Here is a 23,942-nt window from a genome sequence, read left to right on the forward strand (position 1 = left end):
CAGAACAACGACGGATAGAAGCCCTGCACTCACTGGAAAATCATGACTTTCTGGACCGGTTTTCGTCATTTGATCGAGCATTGAGAGTCCTCGCTTACATTCGCCGATTTGTCTCGAAGTCCAGGAAACAGCTGATACCCTCCAAAATTCATCTCACCCAAGAAGAGATTCGTCATGCAAAGGTGCAGCTCATTGCGAACGCTCAGAAAAACCAGTATGGAAAAGTGATTGCAGACCTCAAAGCCGCAAAGTCTCTCGGAAAAGGAAGTGCGTTGCTCCCGCTCAACCCGGTCTTGGACGAAATGGGACTATTACGCGTAAATTGACGCCTCGCCTATGCAGACATGAGTCACAACGAAAAGCACCCTATAATCATACCCGACAACTCACGGTACTGCGCTCTCCTTTTGGACTTCCTCCATGCAACCTTACTCCATGCCGATGCACAACTTATGATCCGCATGGTCCAACAAGAATATTATATTCCCCGCCTGAAACAAAGGGTGAAAAAATGCATATTTCAGTGCAAGAAATGCACTATCTATAAGCAAAAAATGAAATCTCAAGTGATGGCCGCTCTACCACCAGAGCGCGTAACTTACTCACTGCCCTTTCATACCACTGGAGTAGATTTTGCAGGGCCTTTCCTCGTCAAAACGTCAACTCTCCGACGTGCATCATACGCTAAAGCATACGTCTGCGTTTTCGTATGCTTTTCCACCAAAGCCATACATCTCGAAGTCTGCTCAGACCTCACCACTGAAGCTTTCAAAGCAGCATTCGCCCGTTTTGTGGGCCGTCGAGGCATCCCCTCAAAGATTATGTCCGATAATGGTAAAACATTTGTAGGAGCCCAACGCAGCCTGCAACGCGAGTTTACCACATTTCTCCAGGAAGCTGCCGAAGACATCGTAAGCAAATATGCTCTCCACGGACTCTCATGGCAGTTTATCCCTCCGTACGCCCCCCACATGGGAGGATTATGGGAAGCAGCAGTGAGAAGCTTTAAAATTAACTTAACCAAGGTTGCCGGAAATCAGAAGTTTACCTTTGAGGAGTTCAACACTCTCCTCATTCGCATAGAAGCGGTCCTCAAATCCAGACCGCTTTCACCAATGACACAAGACCCCGACGACCTAAAAGCTTTAACTCCAAGTCATTTTATACGCGGTGCTCCCCTTCTGTCTATTCCTGAGCCTAACTGTGAGAACCTCTCTTTAGTGAACAAATGGCAAAGGCTAAAGGTACTGCATCACCAATTCAGCAAACGCTGGAAAACCGAATACCTTCAGGAACTCCACAAGCGATACAAATGGCAACGCCAAGAAGCCAAAATTAAGGAAGGTGACCTCGTCGTCATTAAAGACGATCTCTTACCACCCAACGAATGGCGGTTAGGCCGAATCACAAAACTTTATACTGCTCGTGATCAAAGTGTTCGCGTAGTAGATATCCGAACCGGGGGCGGAACTGTCACTCGCAACATAACGAAACTCTGTCTGTTACCCCCCGCCTAATCGTATTCCTCAGTTTTTATAGGACGCCTCATGATACCCGAATGTAATCTCTCCTCATCACACATACCCCCTTCTAATAAGGTTTCGACGTTTCTATCCAGATCCAAGGATTATCGGAAATGCCGCCTCTGCTGCCGCATTCACTCACTTCGATTTTGCCGCGCTTTTCTGGCTATGACTCCAGACGAGCGCTATGAATCCGCAAAGACGCACCGTTACTGCATAAATTGTTTAGCCACCTCACATCTAACGCGCGCCTGTGACTCTCCAACAAGTTGTCGTCGCTGCGGGCTAGCACACCATACTCTGCTTCACAGGCCCCCCCGCGCTCTATCAAAACGCTCGCCAAATCATGACCGCGAAACAAATCGACCTCCGAGGAATCAGAAACAGCGAACTAGCACGGCAACCAGGCCGAAGTCCACTACTCAGTCCCAGCGCAGTCGTGTAGAGAAGCCGCGCCAACCACGTCGTCCTATCCTCCAAAGGCGCCTTCGCGGCTTATTCAATCAAGCCAAGGAAACGCTGGAGGAGCTGCAGGATCTCATGCAGCTCACCTCGCCCCAGGCCCGCCGGCATGTTGAAGACATGAGCGATAACCTTATAGAGTTTGAGGATTAAAATAAATTTATATATATAATACATACATATTATCTGAAAAGAAAAATTATAATTATACTGAAATGAATTAATTTCTAATACTTACATTATAAATATTTACCTTTTACTTACCTTTGAAATATTTACCTATATGAAATATTTGCTTAAAATTACTTACCTTTATTCTATACTCACCCTTTTTGGAATACCATGTATATTTACCTGTTTGAAGAACCCTGTAAATAAGAAACATAATTACTGTTTAGCGTACACATATCTATGTATACCCACATACATATGTATGCTCTCAGCAAAAGAAGTAAACGGTCCAGTGGAATGTGCTGGGCCGTTGTAAAGTTAGTTATTCGCCATCAACCTAACTAATCACGCCGCTAAATATAATAACTACGAAAACGTGAAAATTGTTAAATTAAATAATTCAACAAATAAAAATAAAGTTTATATTTTTTATACGTTTAACCTGAAAGTTATCGCGTTTTTTATTTGATAAAGTGACGTACTACCGCCCCTTAATCCCTCAGTGCACCAACTTCATAGTGCAAAAATTATACACTCGGCTTTCTTGACTGCGTCTATAACTTCTGCTATGGCATCGATTGTGTAGTGCCCCCCCCCCCCCCCCCCCCCGAAAACCATGCTGTCTGGGCGACAGTCCTCCGGCGTCCTGTAACGCTCTGGTGAGGCGTTGCTTCAGGAGACTTTCCATCAATTTCCCTGCTGTGTCCAACATACATAGGGGACGGTAGGATGATGGAGAGTTGGGATCTCCTTTCCCTTTTGGAATGAGAACCAGTCGTGCTGTCTTCCATATGGTGGGGAAAGTTCTTTCTTCGAGACATTTGTTGTACATGTGCAACATAAGTTCTGGGCAGTCGTTTGCAGCTAGTCTAATTGCCTCCGCGGGTATTCCGTCGGGCCCAGGTGCTTTCTTAGGTTTCATAGTTCGCACGGCAGTTTTAAGCTCAATCAGTACGTTACCAGATTTGGTTTTTCGTACTGACCGTACCACCGTACCTGTGTCATTAGGGCGGAGCTGGCCGCGTATGGCCCCTAGTACTTGGGCATAGCTTTTGCCTTCCACAGGTTTTACCACAAAAGTTGCTGCTTGTCTCCTCTTTCTCGCCCGTTTTTGAGCTTTAGGAGCTTGGACGGGGGTTGCCGGCTTGGCTGGCTGGGCCCGCTGTTTCAGCCTCCGGCGCGCTACATTGGACCAAGACTCACCTTGTGAAAGCGTATTTGTTCTTTCATCTCGTCTCTTTTTGGCTTCCAAGTCCTCCGAGTGGGAATCTGAGCTCGTTCGTGCCCTCTTGCTTTTTCGGCCCGATTCTTTGCTCTCATCTACCTTTTGGGCCCTTAACGATCCCATGTAGCTTAACGCTTCCTCGAGAAGAGCCATACCGGTTTTTATGTCCTTGGACACGGTCTTCTGCTTGAGAGCGGTTTCCTGCATCTCGCGCAGCACTGATACCGCGTACTCCAGCAGTTCATCTTGGCTCTTCCCTTCGAGGCTTGTGTATGAGAGTGAGCCTCTTGGCGGAGTCGCACGTTTCTCCTTCCCAACAGCGCGCTGTGCAACGACTCTGGGTGATCTGACCGACGCTTTTTCCCTTGCAGTAGCAGGTGTTGACTGGCTGGGGTTATTGCGCAGCTGTGCTTTCGCCGCCTTTGTCTTTTCCGCCGATTCGCTGCCTTGTGTGGGCATTACCGACAAGGTCGCTTTAGCGGGGGTTTTTAAAACCGGCGATCTCAGCACTTTAGTGCTCTTCTTGAACACCGCTTCATCGCCCCTTTCTTTCTCGCTTTCTATACTTTTATCTTCCTTTGTTGTTTTTATTTTGTTGCTCATTTGTTCTATTGGGTCTCCGCTTCAAGCCGCTATCTCCGCACGATATGTAGTCGCCGTCTTCAATTTCCGTGGTTATCTTTGCAGAAGCAGGGAGGCCACGCGTGGGTTGACACAGGTCCTTATGGGAGTCTGTGTTCAGAGCAAGAATACAGCGTTAGTCAGGAGTCGTCTCAACTGAGCCTGCACCACCAACTTAATGGCGACGTGCTTCGAACGTACTTGAAGACCTGCCAAGGTTTTAACGAGACGGAGACGATGCCGATATTAACCTACCAGCCGTTTCGGCAAGGTGTCACCCTTGCTTATTAAGGTAGTAGCCTATCGTCATCGCCAGCCCGTAGCAATCAGTTCATAATCATATTTCCAGTTTTGGTCAACAGGATCTTACTGGTCTCGATCCTGTGGATGCTTGATGGGGTATTTTGGGGCGGCATCCTATCGCCCTTCCACCGGAACTTTGGGATGTGTTGCCCGTTTTGGTTCGCCCTGAGTACTTAATTCACTCAGTACCTCCCGTCTTGTGGGAAGCGTTCCTCTATCCACCACCTGAGGAGGCGCCCGGTAGGGGACCGGTACCCCCCCCCCCCCCCCGGGAAAGTTAAAGTTAAAGTTAAGGTTAAAGTTAAAATTAAAGTTAAAGTTAAAGCGAAAGTTAAAGTTAAATTTAAAAATTTTATTTTTTTTTAAGTTAAAATTAAAGTTAAAGTTAAGGTTAAAGTTAAAGTTAAAGTTAAAGTTAAAGTTAAAGTTAATATTAAAGTTAAAGTTAAAGTTAAAGTGAAAGTTAAAGTTAAAGTTAAAAATAAAGTTAAAGTTAAAATTAAAGTGAAAGTTAAAGTTAAAGTTAAAATTAAAGTTAAAGTTAAAGTTAAAGTTAGAGTTAAAGTTAAAGTTAAAGTTAAGGTTAAAGTTAAAGTTGAAGTTAAAGTTAAAGTTGAAGTTAAAGTTAAAGTTAAAAATAAAGTTAAAGTTAAAATTAAAGTTAAAGTTAAAGTTAAAGTAAAAGTTAAAGTAAAAGTAAAAGTTCAAGTTAAAGTTAAAGTTAAAGTTAAAGTTAAAGTTAAAGTTAAAGTTAAAGTTAAAGTTAAAGTTAAAGTTAAAGTTAAAGTTAAAGTTAAAGTTAAAGATAAAGTTAAAGTGAAAGTTAAAGTTAAAGCGAAAGTTAAAGTTAAGGTTAAAAATAAAGTTAAAGTTAAAGTTAAAGTTAAAGCTAAAGTTAAAGTTAAAGTTAAAGTTAAGGTTAAAGTTAAAGTTAAAGCGAAAGTTAAAGTTAAAGTTAAAAATAAAGTTAAAGTTAAAGTTAAAATTAAAGTGAAAGTTAAAGTTAAAGTTAAAATTAAAGTTAAAGTTAAAGTTAAAGTTAAAGTTAAAGTTAAAGTTAAAGTTAAAGTTAAGGTTAAAGTTAAAGGTAAAGTTAAAGTTAAAGTGAAAGTTAAAGTTAAAGTTAAAGTTAAAGTTAAAATTAAAGTGAAAGTTGAAGTTAAAGTTAAAGTTAAAGTTAAGGTTAAATTTAAAGTTAAAGTTAAAGCTAAACTTAAAAATAAATTTAAAGATAAAGTTAAAGTTAAAGTGAAAGTTAAAGTTAAAGTTAAAGTTAAAGTTAAAGTTAAAGTTAAAGTTAAAGTTAAAGTTAAAGTTAAAGTTAAAGTTAAAGTTAAAGTTAAAGTTAAAGTTAAAGTTGAAGTTTAAGTTTAAGTTAAAGTTAAAGTTAAAGCTAAAGTTAAGGTTAAAGTTAAAGTTAAAGTTAAAATTAAGGTTAAAGTTAAAGTTAAAGTTAAAGATAAAGTTAAAGTGAAAGTTAAAGTTAAAGTTAAAGTTAAAGTTAAGGTTAAAGTTAAAGTTAAAGTTAAAGTTAAAGTTAAAGTTAAAGCGAAAGTTAAAGTTAAAGTTAAAAATAAAGTTAAAGTTAAAATTAAAGTGAAAGTTAAAGTTAAAGTTAAAGTTAAAGTTGAAGTTAAAGTTAAAGTTAAAGTTAAAGTTAAAGTTAAAGTTAAAGTTAAAGTTAAAGTTAAAGTTAAAGTTAAAGTTAAAGTTAAAGTTAAAGTTAAAGTTAAAGTTAAAGTTAAAGTTAAAGTTAAAGTTAAAGTTAAAGTTAAAGTTAAAGTTAAAATTAAAGTTAAAGTTAAAGTTAAAGTTAAATCTAAAGTTAAAGTTAAAGTTAAATTTAAAGTTTAAGTTAAAGTTAAAGTTAAAGTTAAAGTTAAAGCTAAAGTTAAAGTTAAAGTTAAAGTTAAGGTTAAAGTTAAAGTTAAAGTTAAAGCGAAAGTTAAAGTTAAAGTTAAAAATAAAGTTAAAGTTAAAATTAAAGTGAAAGTGAAAGTTAAAGTTAAAGTTAAAATTAAAGTTAAAGTTAAAGTTAAAGTTAAAGTTAAAGTTAAAGTTAAAGTTAAAGTTAAAGTTAAAGTTAAAGTTAAAGTTAAAGTTAAAGTTAAAGTTAAAGTTAAAGTTAAAGTTAAAGTTAAAGTTAAAGTTAAAGTTAAAGTTAAAGTTAAAGTTAAAGTTAAAGTTAAAGTTAAAGTTAAAGTTAAAGTTAAAGTTAAAGTTAAAGTTAAAGTTAAAGTTAAAGTTAAAGTTAAAGTTAAAGTTAAAGTTAAAGTTAAAGTTAAAGTTAAAGTTAAGTTAAGGTTAAAGTTAAAGTTAAAGCGGAAGTTAAAGTTAAAGTTAAAAATAAAGTTAAAGTTAAAGTTAAAATTAAAGTTAAAGTTAAAGTTAAAGTTAAAGTTAAAGTTAAAGTTAAAGTTAAAGTTAAAGTTAAAGTTAAAGTTAAAGTTAAAGTTAAAGTTAAAGTTAAAGTTAAAGTTAAAGTTAAAGTTAAAGTTAGAGTTAAAGTTAAAGTTAAAGTTAAGTTAAGGTTAAAGTTAAAGTTAAAGTCAACGTTAAAGTTAAAGTTAAGGTTAAAGTTAAAGGTAAAGTTAAAGTTAAAGTTAAAGTTAAAGTTAAAGTTAAAGTTAAAGTTAAAGTTAAAGTTAAAGTTAAAGTTAAAGTTAAAGTTAAAGTTAAAGTTAAAGTTAAGGTTAAAGTTAAAGTTAAAGTTAAAGTTAAAGCGAAAGTTAAAGTTAAAGTTAAAAATAAAGTTAAAGTTAAAATTAAAGTGAAAGTTAAAGTTAAAGTTAAAGTTAAAGTTAAAGTTAAAGTTAAAATTAAAGTTAAAGTTAAAGTTAAAGTTAAAGTTAAAGTTAAAGTTAAAGTTAAAGTTAAAGTTAAAGTGAAAGTTAAAGTTAAAGTTAAAGCGAAAGTTAAAGTTAAAGTTAAAAATAAAGTTAAAGTTAAAATTAAAGTGAAAGTTAAAGTTAAAGTTAAAGTTAAAATTAAAGTGAAAGTTAAAGTTAAGGTTAAATTTAAAGTTAAAGTTAAAGTTAAAGTTAAAAATAAATTTAAAGATAAAGTTAAAGTTAAAGTTAAAGTTAAAGTTAAAGTTAAAGTTAAAGTTAAAGTTAAAGTTAAAGTTAAAGTTAAAGTTAAAGTTAAAGTTAAAGTTTAAGTTTAAGTTAAAGTTAAAGCTAAAGTTAAGGTTAAAGTTAAAGTTAAAGTTAAAGTTAAAGTTAAAATTAAGGTTAAAGTTAAAGTTAAAGATAAAGATAAAGTTAAAGTTAAAATTAAAGTTAAAGTTAAAGTTAAAGTTAAAGTTAAAGTTAAAGTTAAAGTTAAAGTTAAGGTTAAAGTTAAAGTTAAAGTTAAAGTTAAAGCGAAAGTTAAAGTTAAAAATAAAATTAAAGTTAAAATTAAAGTGAAAGTTAAAGTTAAAGTTAAAGTTAAAGTTGAAGTTAAAGTTAAAGTTAAAATTAAAGTTAATATTGTTTTAGTTGTGAGACAGTCCATGCCAAGTACTTCCAACTTCATCCGTTTGGAGAGCTGTTGTGTTTCACCGACCTCTCCTACTGCACTGAAGGCCGTCCGGTCACTGCAGCGCGCCGTTTCAATCAGTACGTTACCAGATTTGGTTTTTCGTACTGACCGTACCACCGTACCTGTGTCATTAGGGCGGAGCTGGCCGCGTATGGCCCCTAGTACCAGGGCATAGCTTTTGCTTTCCACAGGTTTTACCACAAAAGTTACTGCTTGTCTCCTCTTTCTCGCCCGTTTTTGAGCTTTAGGAGCTTGGACGGGGGTTGCCGGCTTGGCTGGCTGGGCCCGCTGTTTCAGCCTCCGGCGTGCTACATTGGACCAAGACTCACCTTGTGAAAGCGTATTTGTTCTTTCATCTCGTCTCTTTTTGGCTTCCAAGTCCTCCGAGTGGGAATCTGAGCTCGTTCGTCCCCTCGTGCTTTTTCGGCCCGATTCTCTGCTCCCATCTACCTTTTGGGCCCTTAACGATCCCACGTAGCTTAACGCTTCCTCGAGAAGCGCCATACCGGTTTTTATGTCCTTGGACACGGTCTTCTGCTTGAGAGCGGTTTCCTGCATCTCGCGCAGCACTGATACCGCGTACCCCAGCAGTTCGTCTTGGCTCTTCCCTTCGAGGCTTGTGTATGAGAGTGAGCCTCTTGGCGGAGTCGCACGTTTCTCCTTCCCAACAGCGTGCTGTGCAACGACTCTGGGTGAGCTGACCGACGCTTTTTCCCTTGCAGTAGCAGGTGTTGACTGGCTGGGGTTATTGCGCAGCTGTGCTTTCGCCGCCTTTGTCTTTTCCGCCGATTCGGTGCCTTGTGTGGGCATTACCGACAAGGTCGCTTTAGCGGGGGTTGTTAAAACCGGCGATCTCAGCACTTTAGAGCTCTTCTTGAACACCGCTTCATCGCCCCTTTCTTTCTCGCTTTCTATACTTGTATCTTCCTTTGTTGTTTTTATTTTGTTGCTCATTTGTTCTATTGGGTCTCCGCTTCAAGCCGCTATCTCCGCACGATGTGCAGTCGCCGTCTTCAATTCCCGTGGTTATCTTTGCAGAAGCAGGGAGGCCACGCGTGGGTTGACACAGGTCCTTATGGGAGTCTGTGTTCAGAGCCAGAATACAGCGTTAGTCAGGAGTCGTCTCAACTGAGCCTGCACCACCAACTTAATGCCGACGTGCTTCGAACGTACTTGAAGGCCTGCCAAGGTTTTAACGAGACGGAGACGATGCCGATATTAACCTACCAGCCGTTTCGGCAAGGTGTCACGCTTGCTTATTATGGTAGTAGCCTATCGTCATCGCCAGCCCGTAGCAATCAGTTCATAATCATATTTCCAGTTTTGGTCAACAGGATCTTACTGGTCTCGATCCTGTGGATGCTTGATGGGGTATTTTGGGGCGGCATCCTATCGCCCTTCCACCGGAACTTTGGGATGTGTTGCCCTTAGAGCGAAACATTCCCATTTTTCCACTGGATTGCTCATTTTGGTTCGCCCTGAGTACTTAATTCACTCAGTACCTCCCGTCTTGTGGGAAGCGTTCCTCTATCCACCACCTGAGGAGGCGCCCGGCAGGGGACCGGTACCCCCCCGGGAAAGTTAAAGTTAAAGTTAAGGTTAAAGTTAAAATTAAAGTTAAAGTTAAAGCGAAAGTTAAAGTTAAAGTTAAAAATAAAGTTAAAGTTAAAGTTAAAGTTAAAATTAAAGTTAAAGTTAAAGTTAAGGTTAAAGTTAAAGTTAAAGTTAAAGTTAAAGTTAATATAAAAATTAAAGTTAAAGTTAAAGTTAAAGTTAAAGTTAAAGTGAAAGTTAAAGTAAAGTTAAAGTGAATGTTAAAGTTAAAGCAAAAGTTAAAGTTAAAGTTAAAAATAAAGTTAAAGTTAAAATTAAAGTGAAAGTTAAAGTTAAAGTTAAAGTTAAAATTAAAGTTAAAGTTAAAGTTAGAGTTAAAGTTAAAGTTAAAGTTAAGGTTAAAGTTAAAGTTGAAGTTAAAGTTAAAGTTAAAGTTAAAGTTAAAGTTAAAATTAAAGTTAAAGTTAAAGTTAAAGTTAAAGTTAAAGTTAAAGTAAAAGTAAAAGTTCAAGTTAAAGTTAAAGTTAAAGATAAAGTTAAAGTGAAAGTTAAAGTTAAAGCGAAAGTTAAAGTTAAGGTTAAAAATAAAGTTAAAGTTAAAGTTAAAGTTATAGCTAAAGATAAAGTTAAAGTTAAAGTTAAGGTTAAAGTTAAAGTTAAAGCGAAAGTTAAAGTTAAAGTTAAAAATAAAGTTAAAGTTAAAGTTAAAATTAAAGTTAAAGTTAAAGTTAAAGTTAAAGTTAAAGTTAAAGTTAAAGTTAAAGTTAAAGTTAAAGTTAAAGTTAAGGTTAAAGTTAAAGTTAAAGCGAAAGTTAAAGTTAAAGTTAAAAATAAAGTTAAAGTTAAAGTTAAAGTTAAAGTTAAAGTTAAAATTAAAGTTAAAGTTAAAGTTAAAGTTAAAGTTAAAGTTAAAGTTAGAGTTAAAGTTAAAGTTAAAGTTAAAGTTAAAGTTAAAGTTAAAGTTAAAGTTAAAGTTAAAGTTAAGTTAAGGTTAAAGTTAAAGTTAAAGTTAAAGTTAAAGTTAAAGTCAACGTTAAAGTTAAAGTTAAGTTTAAAGTTAAAGGTAAAGTTAAAGTTAAAGTTAAAGTTGAAGTTAAAGTTAAAGTTAAAGTTAAAGTTAAAGTTAAAGTTCAAGTTGAAGTTAAAGTTAAAGTTAAAGTTAAAGTTAAAGTTAAAGTTAAAGTTAAAGTTAAAGTTAAAGTTAAAGTTAAAGTTAAGGTTAAAGGTAAAGTTAAGGTTAAAGTTAAAGGTAAAGTTAAAGTTAAAGTTAAAGTTAAAGTTAAAGTTAAAATTAAAGTGAAAGTTAAAGTTAAAGTTAAAGTTGAAGTTGAAGTTAAAGTTAAAGTTAAAGTTAAAGTTAAAGTTAAATTTAAAGTTAAAATTAAAGTTAAAGTTAAAGTTAAAGTTAAAGCTAAAGTTAAAGTTAAAGTTAAGGTTAAAGTTAAATTTAAAGTTAAAGTTAAAGTTAAAGTTAAAGTTAGAGTTAAAGTTAAAGTTAAAGCTAAAGTTAAAGTTAAAGTTAAAGTTAAAGTTAGAGTTAAGGTTAAAGTTAAAGTTAAAGTTAAAGCGAAAGTTAAAGTTAAAGTTAAAAATAAAGTTAAAGTTAAAGTTAAAATTAAAGTGAAAGTTAAAGTTAAAGTTAAAATTAAAGTTAAAGTTAAAGTTAAAATTAAAGTTAAAGTTAAAGTTAAAGTTAAAGTTAAAGTTAGAGTTCAAGTTAAAGTTAAAGTTAAAGTTAAAGTTAAAGTTAAAGTTTAAGTTAAAGTTAAAGTTAAAGTTAAAGTTAAGGTTAAAGTTAAAGTTAAAGCGAAAGTTAAAGTTAAAGTTAAAGTTAAAGTTAAAGTTAAAGTTAAAGTTAAAGTTAAAGTTAAAGTTAAAGTGAAAGTTAAAGTTAAAGTTAAAGCGAAAGTTAAAGTTAAAGTTAAAAATAAAGTTAAAGTTAAAATTAAAGTGAAAGTTAAAGTTAAAGTTAAAGTTAAAATTAAAGTGAAAGTTAAAGTTAAGGTTAAATTTAAAGTTAAAGTTAAAGTTAAAGTTAAAAATAAATTTAAAGATAAAGTTAAAGTTAAAGTTAAAGTTAAAGTTAAAGTTAAAGTTAAAGTTAAAGTTAAAGATAAAGTTAAAGTTAAAGTTAAAGTTAAAGTTAAAGTTAAAGTTTAAGTTTAAGTTAAAGTTAAAGCTAAAGTTAAGGTTAAAGTTAAAGTTAAAGTTAAAATTAAGGTTAAAGTTAAAGATAAAGATAAAGTTAAAGTTAAGGTTAAAGTTAAAGTTAAAGTTAAAGTTAAAGTTAAAGTTAAAGTTAAAGTTAAAGTTAAAGTCAACGTTAAAGTTAATGTTAAGGTTAAAGTTAAAGTTAAAGTTAAAGTTAAAGTTAAAGTTAAAGTTAAAGTTAAAGTTAAAGTTAAAGTTAAAGTCAACGTTAAAGTTAAAGTTAAGGTTAAAGTTAAAGGTAAAGTTAAAGTTAAAGTTAAAGTTAAAGTTAAAGTTAAAGTTAAAGTTAAAGTTAAAGTTAAAGTTAAAGTTAAAGTTAAAGTTAAAGTTAAAGTTAAAGTTAAAGTTAAAGTTAAAGTTAAAGTTAAAGTTAAAGTTAAAGTTAAAGTTAAAGTTAAAGTTAAAGTTAAAGTTAAAGTTAAAGTTAAAGTTAAAGTTAAAGTTTAAGTTTAAGTTTAAGTTAAAGTTAAAGCTAAAGTTAAGGTTAAAATTAAAGTTAAAGTTAAAATTAAGGTTAAAGTTAAAGTTAAAGTTAAAGCTAAAGTTAAGGTTAAAGTTAAAGTTAAAGTTAAAGTTAAAATTAAGGTTAAAGTTAAAGATAAAGATAAAGTTAAAGTTAAGGTTAAAGTTAAAGTTAAAGTTAAAGTTAAAGTTAAAGTTAAAGTTAAAGTCAACGTTAAAGTTAAAGTTAAGGTTAAAGTTAAAGGTAAAGTTAAAGTTAAAGTTAAAGTTAAAGTTAAAGTTAAAGTTAAAGTTAAAGTTAAAGTTAAAGTTAAAGTTAAAGTTAAAGTTAAAGTTAAAGTTAAAGTTAAAGTTAAAGTTAAAGTTAAAGTTAAAGTTAAAGTTAAAGTTAAAGTTAAAGTTAAAGTTAAAGTTAAAGTTAAAGTTAAAGTTAAAGTTAAAGTTAAAGTTTAAGTTTAAGTTTAAGTTTAAGTTAAAGTTAAAGCTAAAGTTAAGGTTAAAATTAAAGTTAAAGTTAAAATTAAGGTTAAAGTTAAAGATAAAGATAAAGTTAAAGTTAAGGTTAAAGTTAAAGTTAAAGTTAAAGTTAAAGTTAAAGTTAAAGTTAAAGTTAAAGTTAAAGTCAACGTTAAAGTTAAAGTTAAGGTTAAAGTTAAAGGTAAAGTTAAAGTTAAAGTTAAAGTTAAAGTTAAAGTTAAAGTTAAAGTTAAAGTTAAAGTTAAAGTTAAAGTTAAAGTTAAGGTTAAAGTTAAAGTTAAGGTTAAAGTTAAAGGTAAAGTTAAAGTAAAAGTTAAAGTTAAAGTTAAAGCGAAAGTTAAAGTTAAAAATAAAGTTAAAGTTAAAATTAAAGTGAAAGTTAAAGTTAAAGTTAAAGTTAAAGTTAAAGTTAAAGTTAAAGTTAAAGTTAAAGTTAAAATTAAAGTGAAAGTTGAAGTTAAAGTTAAAGTTAAAGTTAAGGTTAAATTTAAAGTTAAAGTTAAAGCTAAACTTAAAAATAAATTTAAAGATAAAGTTAAAGTTAAAGTGAAAGTTAAAGTTAAAGTTAAAGTTAAAGTTAAAGTTAAAGTTAAAGTTAAAGTTAAAGTTAAAGTCAACGTTAAAGTTAATGTTAAGGTTAAAGTTAAAGTTAAAGTTAAAGTTAAAGTTAAAGTTAAAGTTAAAGTTAAAGTTTAAGTTTAAGTTTAAGTTAAAGTTAAAGCTAAAGTTAAGGTTAAAGTTAAAGTTAAAGTTTTTTTTTTTTTTTTTTTTTTTTGTGTTTCGTGGAAGGAGGAAATGCTTTATGCACTGACCGGGATATTTAAGCCTCACTGCGAGACTCTCCGAGTGTAGGACTCCCTTCTGCCATGAAGGCCTACCCACTAAAACCTAACCTCCCACGGCCCGCGCAAATCCCCGTACCTGGGACCGCGTTTAGCATTACTTCGGGTACGGGTGCGCGCTACGTGAGCTCTATGGCTACTCTCACGCTAATGGGCTAGGCATCCGTCTTCTCGTTTAATGGTAAGTATATGCCTCACATATGTGCTGACCGTATCCCATCTGTCTCTTCGACAGGTCATGTTATTAATGACACTGCCCGGGGATAGGTCGCCAAGTACCTCTTCTACCCTCCTTCGCTGATGGGAGAAGTGCCTGCATTCGAAGAAGGTGTGGCGTACATCGTCTATTTCCCCACAGTACAGACAGCTCGGGCTATCAACCTTACCCATTCTGTGTAGGTATTTGCGGAAGTAACCATGTCCCGTTAGAAACTGGGTCAGGTAAAAGTCTACCTCTCCGTGCGGTCGCTTCAACCATGGATCAAGTTCAGGGATTAGTTCCCTAGTCCACTTTCCTACGATGCTGTTGCTCCACTGATCTTGCCAACGTAAGTTAAAGTTAAAGTTAAAATTATGGTTAAAGTTAAAGTTAAAGATAAAGTTAAAGTTAAAATTAAAGTTAAAGTTAAAGTTAAAGTTAAAGTTAAAGTTAAAGTTAAAGTTAAAGTTAAAGTTAAAGTTAAAGTTAAAGTTAAAGTTAAAGTTAAGGTTAAAGTTAAAGTTAAAGTTAAAGCGAAAGTTAAAGTTAAAAATAAAATTAAAGTTAAAATTAAAGTGAAAGTTAAAGTTAAAGTTAAAGTTAAAGTTAAAGTTGAAGTTAAAGTTAAAGTTAAAGTTAAAATTAAAGTTAATATTGTTTTAGTTGTGAGACAGTCCATGCCAAGTACTTCCAACTTCATCCGTTTGGAGAGCTGTTGTGTTTCACCGACCTCTCCTACTGCACTGAAGGCCGTCTGGTCACTGCAGCGCGCCGTTTCAATCAGTACGTTACCAGATTTGGTTTTTCGTACTGACCGTACCACCGTACCTGTGTCATTAGGGCGGAGCTGGCCGCGTATGGCCCCTAGTACCTGGGCATAGCTTTTGCCTTCCACAGGTTTTACCACAAAAGTTGCTGCTTGTCTCCTCTTTCTCGCCCGTTTTTGAGCTTTAGGAGCTTGGACGGGGGTTGCCGGCTTGGCTGGCTGGGCCCGCTGTTTCAGCCTCCGGCGTGCTACATTGGACCAAGACTCACCTTGTGAAAGCGTATTTGTTCTTTCATCTCGTCTCTTTTTGGCTTCCAAGTCCTCCGAGTGGGAATCTGAGCTCGTTCGTCCCCTCTTGCTTTTTCGGCCCGATTCTCTGCTCCCATCTACCTTTTGGGCCCCTAACGATCCCACGTAGCTTAACGCTTCCTCGAGAAGCGCCATACCGGTTTTTATGTCCTTGGACACGGCCTTCTGCTTGAGAGCGGTTTCCTGCATCTCGCGCAGCACTGATACCGCGTACCCCAGCAGTTCGTCTTGGCTCTTCCCTTCGAGGCTTGTGTATGAGAGTGAGCCTCTTGGCGGAGTCGCACGTTTCTCCTTCCCAACAGCGTGCTGTGCAACGACTCTGGGTGAGCTGACCGACGCTTTTTCCCTTGCAGTAGCAGGAGTTGACTGGCTGGGGTTATTGCGCAGCTGTGCTTTCGCCGCCTTTGTCTTTTCCGCCGATTCGGTGCCTTGTGTGGGCATTACCGACAAGGTCGCTTTAGCGGGGGTTGTTAAAACCGGCGATCTCAGCACTTTAGTGCTCTTCTTGAACACCGCTTCATCGCCCCTTTCTTTCTCGCTTTCTATACTTGTATCTTCCTTTGTTGTTTTTATTTTGTTGCTCATTTGTTCTATTGGGTCTCCGCTTCAAGCCGCTATCTCCGCACGATGTGCAGTCGCCGTCTTCAATTCCCGTGGTTATCTTTGCAGAAGCAGGGAGGCCACGCGTGGGTTGACACAGGTCCTTATGGGAGTCTGTGTTCAGAGCCAGAATACAGCGTTAGTCAGGAGTCGTCTCAACTGAGCCTGCACCACCAACTTAATGCCGACGTGCTTCGAACGTACTTGAAGACCTGCCAAGGTTTTAACGAGACGGAGACGATGCCGATATTAACCTACCAGCCGTTTCGGCAAGGTGTCACCCTTGCTTATTATGGTAGTAGCCTATCGTCATCGCCAGCCCGTAGCAATCAGTTCATAATCATATTTCCAGTTTTGGTCAACAGGATCTTACTGGTCTCGATCCTGTGGATGCTTGATGGGGTATTTTGGGGCGGCATCCTATCGCCCTTCCACCGGAACTTTGGGATGTGTTGCCCTTAGAGCGACACATTCCCATTTTTCCACTGGATTGCTCGTTTTGGTTCGCCCTGAGTACTTAATTCACTCAGTACCTCCCGTCTTGTGGGAAGCGTTCCTCTATCCACCACCTGAGGAGGCGCCCGGTAGGGGACCGGTACCCCCCCGGGAAAGTTAAAGTTAAAGTTAAAGTTAAGGTTAAAGTTAAAATTAAAGTTAAAGTTAAAGCAAAAGTTAAACTTAAAGTTAAAAATAAAGTTAAAGTTAAAGTTAAAATTAAAGTTAAAGTTAAAGTTAAGGTTAAAGTTAAAGTTAAAGTTAAAGTTAAAGTTAAAGTTAATATAAAAATTAAAGTTAAAGTTAAAGTTAAAGTTAAAGTTAAAGTTAAAGTTAAAGTTAAAGTTAAAGTTAAAGTGAAAGTTAAAGTAAAGTTAAAGTGAATGTTAAAGTTAAAGCAAAAGTTAAAGTTAAAATTAAAAATAAAGTTAAAGTTAAAATTAAAGTGAAAGTTAAAGTTAAAGTTAAAGTTAAAGTTAAAATTAAAGTTAAAGTTAAAGTTAGAGTTAAAGTTAAAGTTAAAGTTAAGGTTAAAGTTAAAGTTGAAGTTAAAGTTAAAGTTAAAGTTAAAGTTAAAATTAAAGTTAAAGTTAAAGTTAAAGTTAAAGTTAAAGTTAAAGTAAAAGTAAAAGTAAAAGTTCAAGTTAAAGTTAAAGTTAAAGATAAAGTTAAAGTGAAAGTTAAAGTTAAAGCGAAAGTTAAAGTTAAGGTTAAAAATAAAGTTAAAGTTAAAGTTAAAGTTATAGCTAAAGATAAAGTTAAAGTTAAAGTTAAAGTTAAGGTTAAAGTTAAAGTTAAAGCGAAAGTTAAAGTTAAAGTTAAAAATAAAGTTAAAGTTAAAGTTAAAATTAAAGTTAAAGTTAAAGTTAAAGTTAAATTTAAAGTTAAAGTTAAGGTTAAAGTTAAAGTTAAAGCGAAAGTTAAAGTTAAAGTTAAAAATAAAGTTAAAGTTAAAGTTAAAGTTAAAGTTAAAATTAAAGTTAAAGTTAAAGTTAAAGTTAAAGTTAAAGTTAAAGTTAGAGTTAAAGTTAAAGTTAAAGTTAAAGTTAAAGTTAAAGTTAAAGTTAAAGTTAAAGTTAAGTTAAGGTTAAAGTTAAAGTTAAAGTTAAAGTTAAAGTTAAAGTTAAAGTCAACGTTAAAGTTAAAGTTAAGTTTAAAGTTAAAGGTAAAGTTAAAGTTAAAGTTAAAGTTGAAGTTAAAGTTAAAGTTAAAGTTAAAGTTAAAGTTGAAGTTAAAGTTAAAGTTAAAGTTAAAGTTAAAGTTAAGGTTAAAGTTAAAGTTAAAGTTAAAGTTAAAGTTAAAGTTAAAGTTAAAGTTAAAGTTAAAGTTAAAATTAAAATTAAAGTTAAAGTTAAAGTTAAAGTTAAAGCTAAAGTTAAAGTTAAAGTTAAGGTTAAAGTTAAATTTAAAGTTAAAGTTAAAGTTAAAGTTAAAGTTAAAGTTAAAGTTAAAGTTAAAGTTAAAGCTAAAGTTAAAGTTAAAGTTAAAGTTAAAGCTAAAGTTAAAGTTAAAGTTAAGGTTAAAGTTAAATTTAAAGTTAAAGTTAAAGTTAAAGTTAAAGTTAAAGTTAAAGTTAAAGTTAAAGTTAAAGTTAAAGCTAAAGTTAAAGTTAAAGTTAAAGTTAAAGTTAAAGTTAAAGTTAAGGTTAAAGTTAAAGTTAAAGTTAAAGCGAAAGTTAAAGTTAAAGTTAAAAATAAAGTTAAAGTTAAAGTTAAAATTAAAGTGAAAGTTAAAGTTAAAGTTAAAATTATAGTTAAAGTTAAAGTTAAAATTAAAGTTAAAGTTAAAGTTAAAGTTAAAGTTAAAGTTAGAGTTCAAGTTAAAGTTAAAGTTAAAGTTAAAGTTAAAGTTAAAGTTAAAGTTAAAGTTAAAGTTAAAGTTAAAGTTAAGGTTAAAGTTAAAGTTAAAGCGAAAGTTAAAGTTAAAGTTAAAGTTAAAGTTAAAGTTAAAGTGAAAGTTAAAGTTAAAGTTAAAGCGAAAGTTAAAGTTAAAGTTAAAAATAAAGTTAAAGTTAAAATTAAAGTGAAAGTTAAAGTTAAAGTTAAAATTAAAGTGAAAGTTAAAGTTAAGGTTAAATTTAAAGTTAAAGTTAAAGTTAAAGTTAAAAATAAATTTAAAGATAAAGTTAAAGTTAAAGTTAAAGTTAAAGTTAAAGTTAAAGTTAAAGTTAAAGTTAAAGTTAAAGTTAAAGTTAAAGTTAAAGTTAAAGTTAAAGTTAAAGTTAAAGTTAAAGTTAAAGTTAAAGTTAAAGTTAAAGTTAAAGTTAAAGTTAAAGTTAAAGTTAAAGTTAAAGTTAAAGTTAAAGTTAAAGTTAAAGTTAAAGTTAAAGTTAAAGTTAAAGTTAAAGTTAAAGTTTAAGTTTAAGTTAAAGTTAAAGCTAAAGTTAAGGTTAAAGTTAAAGTTAAAGTTAAAATTAAGGTTAAAGTTAGAGATAAAGATAAAGTTAAAGTTAAGGTTAAAGTTAAAGTTAAAGTTAAAGTTAAAGTTAAAGTTAAAGTTAAAGTTAAAGTTAAAGTTAAAGTTAAAGTCAACGTTAAAGTTAAAGTTAAGGTTAAAGTTAAAGTTAAAGTTAAAGTTAAAGTTAAAGTTAAAGTTAAAGTTAAAGTTAAAGTTAAAGTTAAAGTTAAAGTTAAAGTTAAAGTTAAAGTTAAAGTTAAAGTTTAAGTTTAAGTTAAAGTTAAAGCTAAAGTTAAGGTTAAAGTTAAAGTTAAAGTTAAAGTTAAAATTAAGGTTAAAGTTAAAGATAAAGATAAAGTTAAAGTTAAGGTTAAAGTTAAAGTTAAAGTTAAAGTTAAAGTTAAAGTTAAAGTCAACGTTAAAGTTAAAGTTAAGGTTAAAGTTAAAGGTAAAGTTAAAGTTAAAGTTAAAGTTAAAGTTAAAGTTAAAGTTAAAGTTAAGGTTAAAGTTAAAGTTAAGGTTAAAGTTAAAGGTAAAGTTAAAGTTAAAGTTAAAGTTAAAGCGAAAGTTAAAGTTAAAAATAAAGTTAAAGTTAAAATTAAAGTGAAAGTTAAAGTTAAAGTTAAAGTTAAAGTTAAAGTTAAAGTTAAAGTTAAAGTTAAAGTTAAAGTTAAAGTTAAAATTAAAGTGAAAGTTGAAGTTAAAGTTAAAGTTAAAGTTAAGGTTAAATTTAAAGTTAAAGTTAAAGCTAAACTTAAAAATAAATTTAAAGATAAAGTTAAAGTTAAAGTGAAAGTTAAAGTTAAAGTTAAAGTTAAAGTTAAAGTTAAAGTTAAAGTTAAAGTTAAAGTTAAAGTTAAAGTTAAAGTTAAAGTTAAAGTTAAAGTTAAAGTTAAAGTTGAAGTTTAAATTTAAGTTAAAGTTAAAGTTAAAGTTAAAGCTAAAGTTAAGGTTAAAGTTAAAGTTAAAGTTAAAGTTAAAATTAAGGTTAAAGTTAAAGTTAAAGTTAAAGATAAAGTTAAAGTGAAAGTTAAAGTTAAAGTTAAAGTTAAAGTTAAAGTTAAGGTTAAAGTTAAAGTTAAAGTTAAAGTTAAAGTTAAAGTTAAAGCGAAAGTTAAAGTTAAAGTTAAAAATAAAGTTAAAGTTAAAATTAAAGTGAAAGTTAAAGTTAAAGTTAAAGTTAAAGTTGAAGTTAAAGTTAAAGTTAAAGTTAAAGTTAAAGTTAAAGTTAAAGTTAAAGTTAAAGTTAAAGTTAAAGTTAAAGTTAAAGTTAAAGTTAAAGTTAAAGTTAAAGTTAAAGTTAAAGTTAAAGTTAAAATTAAAGTTAAAGTTAAAGTTAAAGTTAAATCTAAAGTTAAAGTTAAAGTTAAATTTAAAGTTTAAGATAAAGTTAAAGTTAAAGTTAAAGTTAAAGTTAAAGTTAAAGCTAAAGTTAAAGTTAAAGTTAAAGTTAAGGTTAAAGTTAAAGTTAAAGTTAAAGCGAAAGTTAAAGTTAAAGTTAAAAATAAAGTTAAAGTTAAAATTAAAGTGAAAGTTAAAGTTAAAGTTAAAATTAAAGTTAAAGTTAAAGTTAAAGTTAAAGTTAAAGTTAAAGTTAAAGTTAAAGTTAAAGTTAAAGTTAAAGTTAAAGTTAAAGTTAAGTTAAGGTTAAAGTTAAAGTTAAAGCGAAAGTTAAAGTTAAAGTTAAAAATAAAGTTAAAGTTAAAGTTAAAGTTAAAATTAAAGTTAAAGTTTAAGTTAAAGTTAAAGTTAAAGTTAAAGTTAAAGTTAAAGTTAAAGTTAAAGTTAAAGTTAAAGTTAAAGTTAAAGTTAAAGTTAAAGTTAAAGTTAGAGTTAAAGTTAAAGTTAAAGTTAAGTTAAGGTTAAAGTTAAAATTAAAGTCAACGTTAAAGTTAAAGTTAAGGTTAAAGTTAAAGGTAAAGTTAAAGTTAAAGTTAAAGTTAAAGTTAAAGTTAAAGTTAAAGTTAAAGTTAAAGTTAAAGTTAAAGTTAAAGTTAAAGTTAAAGTTAAAGTTAAAGTTAAAGTTAAAGTTAAAGTTAAAGTTAAAGTTAAAGTTAAGGTTAAAGTTAAAGTTAAAGTTAAAGCGAAAGTTAAAGTTAAAGTTAAAAATAAAGTTAAAGTTAAAATTAAAGTGAAAGTTAAAGTTAAAGTTAAAGTTAAAGTTAAAGTTAAAGTTAAAGTTAAAGTTAAAGTTAAAGTTAAAGTTAAAGTTAAAGTTAAAGTTAAAGTTAAAGTTAAAGTTAAAGTTAAAGTTAAAGTTAAAGTTAAAGTTAAAGTGAAAGTTAAAGTTAAAGTTAAAGCGAAAGTTAAAGTTAAAGTTAAAAATAAAGTTAAAGTTAAAATTAAAGTGAAAGTTAAAGTTAAAGTTAAAGTTAAAGTTAAAATTAAAGTGAAAGTTAAAGTTAAGGTTAAATTTAAAGTTAAAGTTAAAGTTAAAGTTAAAAATAAATTTAAAGATAAAGTTAAAGTTAAAGTTAAAGTTAAAGTTAAAGTTAAAGTTAAAGTTAAAGTTAAAGTTAAAGTTAAAGTTAAAGTTAAAGTTAAAGTTAAAGTTAAAGTTAAAGTTAAAGTTAAAGTTAAAGTTAAAGTTAAAGTTAAAGTTAAAGTTAAAGTTAAAGTTAAAGTTTAAGTTTAAGTTTAAGTTTAAGTTAAAGTTAAAGCTAAAGTTAAGGTTAAAGTTAAAGTTAAAGTTAAAGTTAAAATTAAGGTTAAAGTTAAAGTTAAAGATAAAGATAAAGTTAAAGTTAAAGTTAAAGTTAAAGTTAAAGTTAAAGTTAAAGTTAAAGTTAATGTTAAGGTTAAAGTTAAAGTTAAAGTTAAAGTTAAAGTTAAAGCGAAAGTTAAAGTTAAAGTTAAAAATAAAATTAAAGTTAAAATTAAAGTGAAAGTTAAAGTTAAAGTTAAAGTTGAAGTTAAAGTTAAAGTTAAAGTTAAAGTTAAAATTAAAGTTAATATTGTTTTAGTTGTGAGACAGTCCATGCCAAGTACTTCCAACTTCATCCGTTTGGAGAGCTGTTGTGCTTCACCGACCTCTCCTACTGCACTGAAGGCCGTCTGGTCACTGCAGCGCGCCGTTTCAATCAGTACGTTACCAGATTTGGTTTTTCGTACTGACCGTACCACCGTACCTGTGTCATTAGGGCGGAGCTGGCCGCGTATGGCCCCTAGTACCTGGGCATAGCTTTTGCCTTCCACAGGTTTTACCACAAAAGTTGCTGCTTGTCTCCTCTTTCTCGCCCGTTTTTGAGCTTTAGGAGCTTGGACGGGGGTTGCCGGCTTGGCTGGCTGGGCCCGCTGTTTCAGCCTCCGGCGTGCTACATTGGACCAAGACTCACCTTGTGAAAGCGTATTTGTTCTTTCATCTCGTCTCTTTTTGGCTTCCAAGTCCTCCGAGTGGGAATCTGAGCTCGTTCGTCCCCTCTTGCTTTTTCGGCCCGATTCTCTGCTCCCATCTACCTTTTGGGCCCTTAACGATCCCACGTAGCTTAACGCTTCCTCGAGAAGCGCCATACCGGTTTTTATGTCCTTTGACACGGTCTTCTGCTTGAGAGCGGTTTCCTGCATCTCGCGCAGCACTGATACCGCGTACCCCAGCAGTTCGTCTTGGCTCTTCCCTTCGAGGCTTGTGTATGAGAGTGAGCCTCTTGGCGGAGTCGCACGTTTCTCCTTCCCAACAGCGTGCTGTGCAACGACTCTGGGTGAGCTGACCGACGCTTTTTCCCTTGCAGTAGCAGGTGTTGACTGGCTGGGGTTATTGCGCAGCTGTGCTTTCGCCGCCTTTGTCTTTTCCGCCGATTCGGTGCCTTGTGTGGGCATTACCGACAAGGTCGCTTTAGCGGGGGTTGTTAAAACCGGCGATCTCAGCACTTTAGTGCTCTTCTTGAACATCGCTTCATCGCCCCTTTCTTTCTCGCTTTCTATACTTGTATCTTCCTTTGTTGTTTTTATTTTGTTGCTCATTTGTTCTATTGGGTCTCCGCTTCAAGCCGCTATCTCCGCACGATGTGCAGTCGCCGTCTTCAATTCCCGTGGTTATCTTTGCAGAAGCAGGGAGGCCACGCGTGGGTTGACACATGTCCTTATGGGAGTCTGTGTTCAGAGCCAGAATACAGCGTTAGTCAGGAGTCGTCTCAACTGAGCCTGCACCACCAACTTAATGGCGACGTGCTTCGAACGTACTTGAAGACCTGCCAAGGTTTTAACGAGACGGAGACGATGCCGATATTAACCTACCAGCCGTTTCGGCAAGGTGTCACCCTTGCTTATTAAGGTAGTAGCCTATCGTCATCGCCAGCCCGTAGCAATCAGTTAATAATCATATTTCCAGTTTTGGTCAACAGGATCTTACTGGTCTCGATCCTGTGGATGCTTGATGGGGTATTTTGGGGCGGCATCCTATCGCCCTTCCACCGGAACTTTGGGATGTGTTGCCCTTAGAGCGACACATTCCCATTTTTCCACTGGATTGCTCGTTTTGGTTCGCCCTGAGTACTTAATTCACTCAGTACCTCCCGTCTTGCGGGAAGCGTTCCTCTATCCACCACCTGAGGAGGCGCCCGGTAGGGGACCGGTACCCCCCGGGAAAGTTAAAGTTTAAAGTTAAAGTTAAAGTTAAGGTTAAAGTTAAAATTAAAGTTAAAGCGAAAGTTAAAGTTAAAGTTAAAATAAAGTTAAAGTTAAAGTTAAAGTTAAAATTAAAGTTAAAGTTAAAGTTAAGGTTAAAGTTAAAGTTAAAGTTAATATAAAAAATTAAAGTTAAAGTTAAAGTTAAAGTTAAAGTTAAAGTGAAAGTTAAAGTAAAGTTAAAGTGAATGTTAAAGTTAAAGCAAAAGTTAAAGTTAAAGTTTAAAAACAAAGTTAAAGTTAAAATTAAAGTGAAAGTTAAAGTTAAAGTTAAAGTTTAAAGTTAAAGTTAAAGTTAAAGTTAAAGTTAAAGTTAAAGTTAAAAGTTTAAGTTTAAGTTTAAGTTAAAGTTAAAGCTAAAGTTAAGGTTAAAGTTAAAGTTAAAGTTAAAGTTAAAATTAAGGTTAAAGTTAAAGTTAAAGATAAAGATAAAGTTAAAGTTAAAGTTAAAGTTAAAGTTAAAGTTAAAGTTAAAGTTAAAGTTAAAGTTAAAGTTAAAGTTAAGGTTAAAGTTAAAGTTAAAGTTAAAGTTAAAGCGAAAGTTAAAGTTAAAGTTAAAAATAAAATTAAAATTAAAATTAAAGTGAAAGTTAAAGTTAAAGTTAAAGTTGAAGTTAAAGTTAAAGTTAAAATTAAAGTAATATTGTTTTTAGTTGTGAGACAGTCCATGCCAAGTACTTCCAACTTCATCCGTTTGGAGAGCTGTTGTGCTTCACCGACCTCTCCTGCTGCACTGAAGGCCGTCTGGCCACTGCAGCGCGCCGTTTTCAATCAGTACGTTACCAGATTTGGTTTTTTCGTACTGACCGTACCACCGTACCTGTGTCTATTAGGGCGGAGCTGGCCGCGTATGGCCCCTAGTACCTGGGCATAGCTTTTGCCTTCCACAGGTTTTACCACAAAAAGTTGCTGCTTGTCTCCTCTTTCTCGCCCGTTTTTGAGCTTTAGGAGCTTGGACGGGGGTTGCCGGGCTTGGCTGGCTAGGCCCGCTGTTTTCAGCCTCCGGCGTGCTACATTGGACCCAAGACTCACCTGTGAAAGCGTATTTGTTCTTTCATCTCGTCTCTTTTTGGCTTCCAAGTCCTCCGAGTGGGAATCTGAGCTCGTTCGTCCCCCTCTTGCTTTTTCGGCCCGATTCTCTGCTCCCATCTACCTTTTGGGCCCTTAACGATCCCAC

The sequence above is a fragment of the Eurosta solidaginis genome, chromosome X (assembly GCF_040869045.1).
Source record: "Eurosta solidaginis isolate ZX-2024a chromosome X, ASM4086904v1, whole genome shotgun sequence".
NCBI lineage: Eukaryota > Metazoa > Arthropoda > Insecta > Diptera > Tephritidae > Eurosta > Eurosta solidaginis.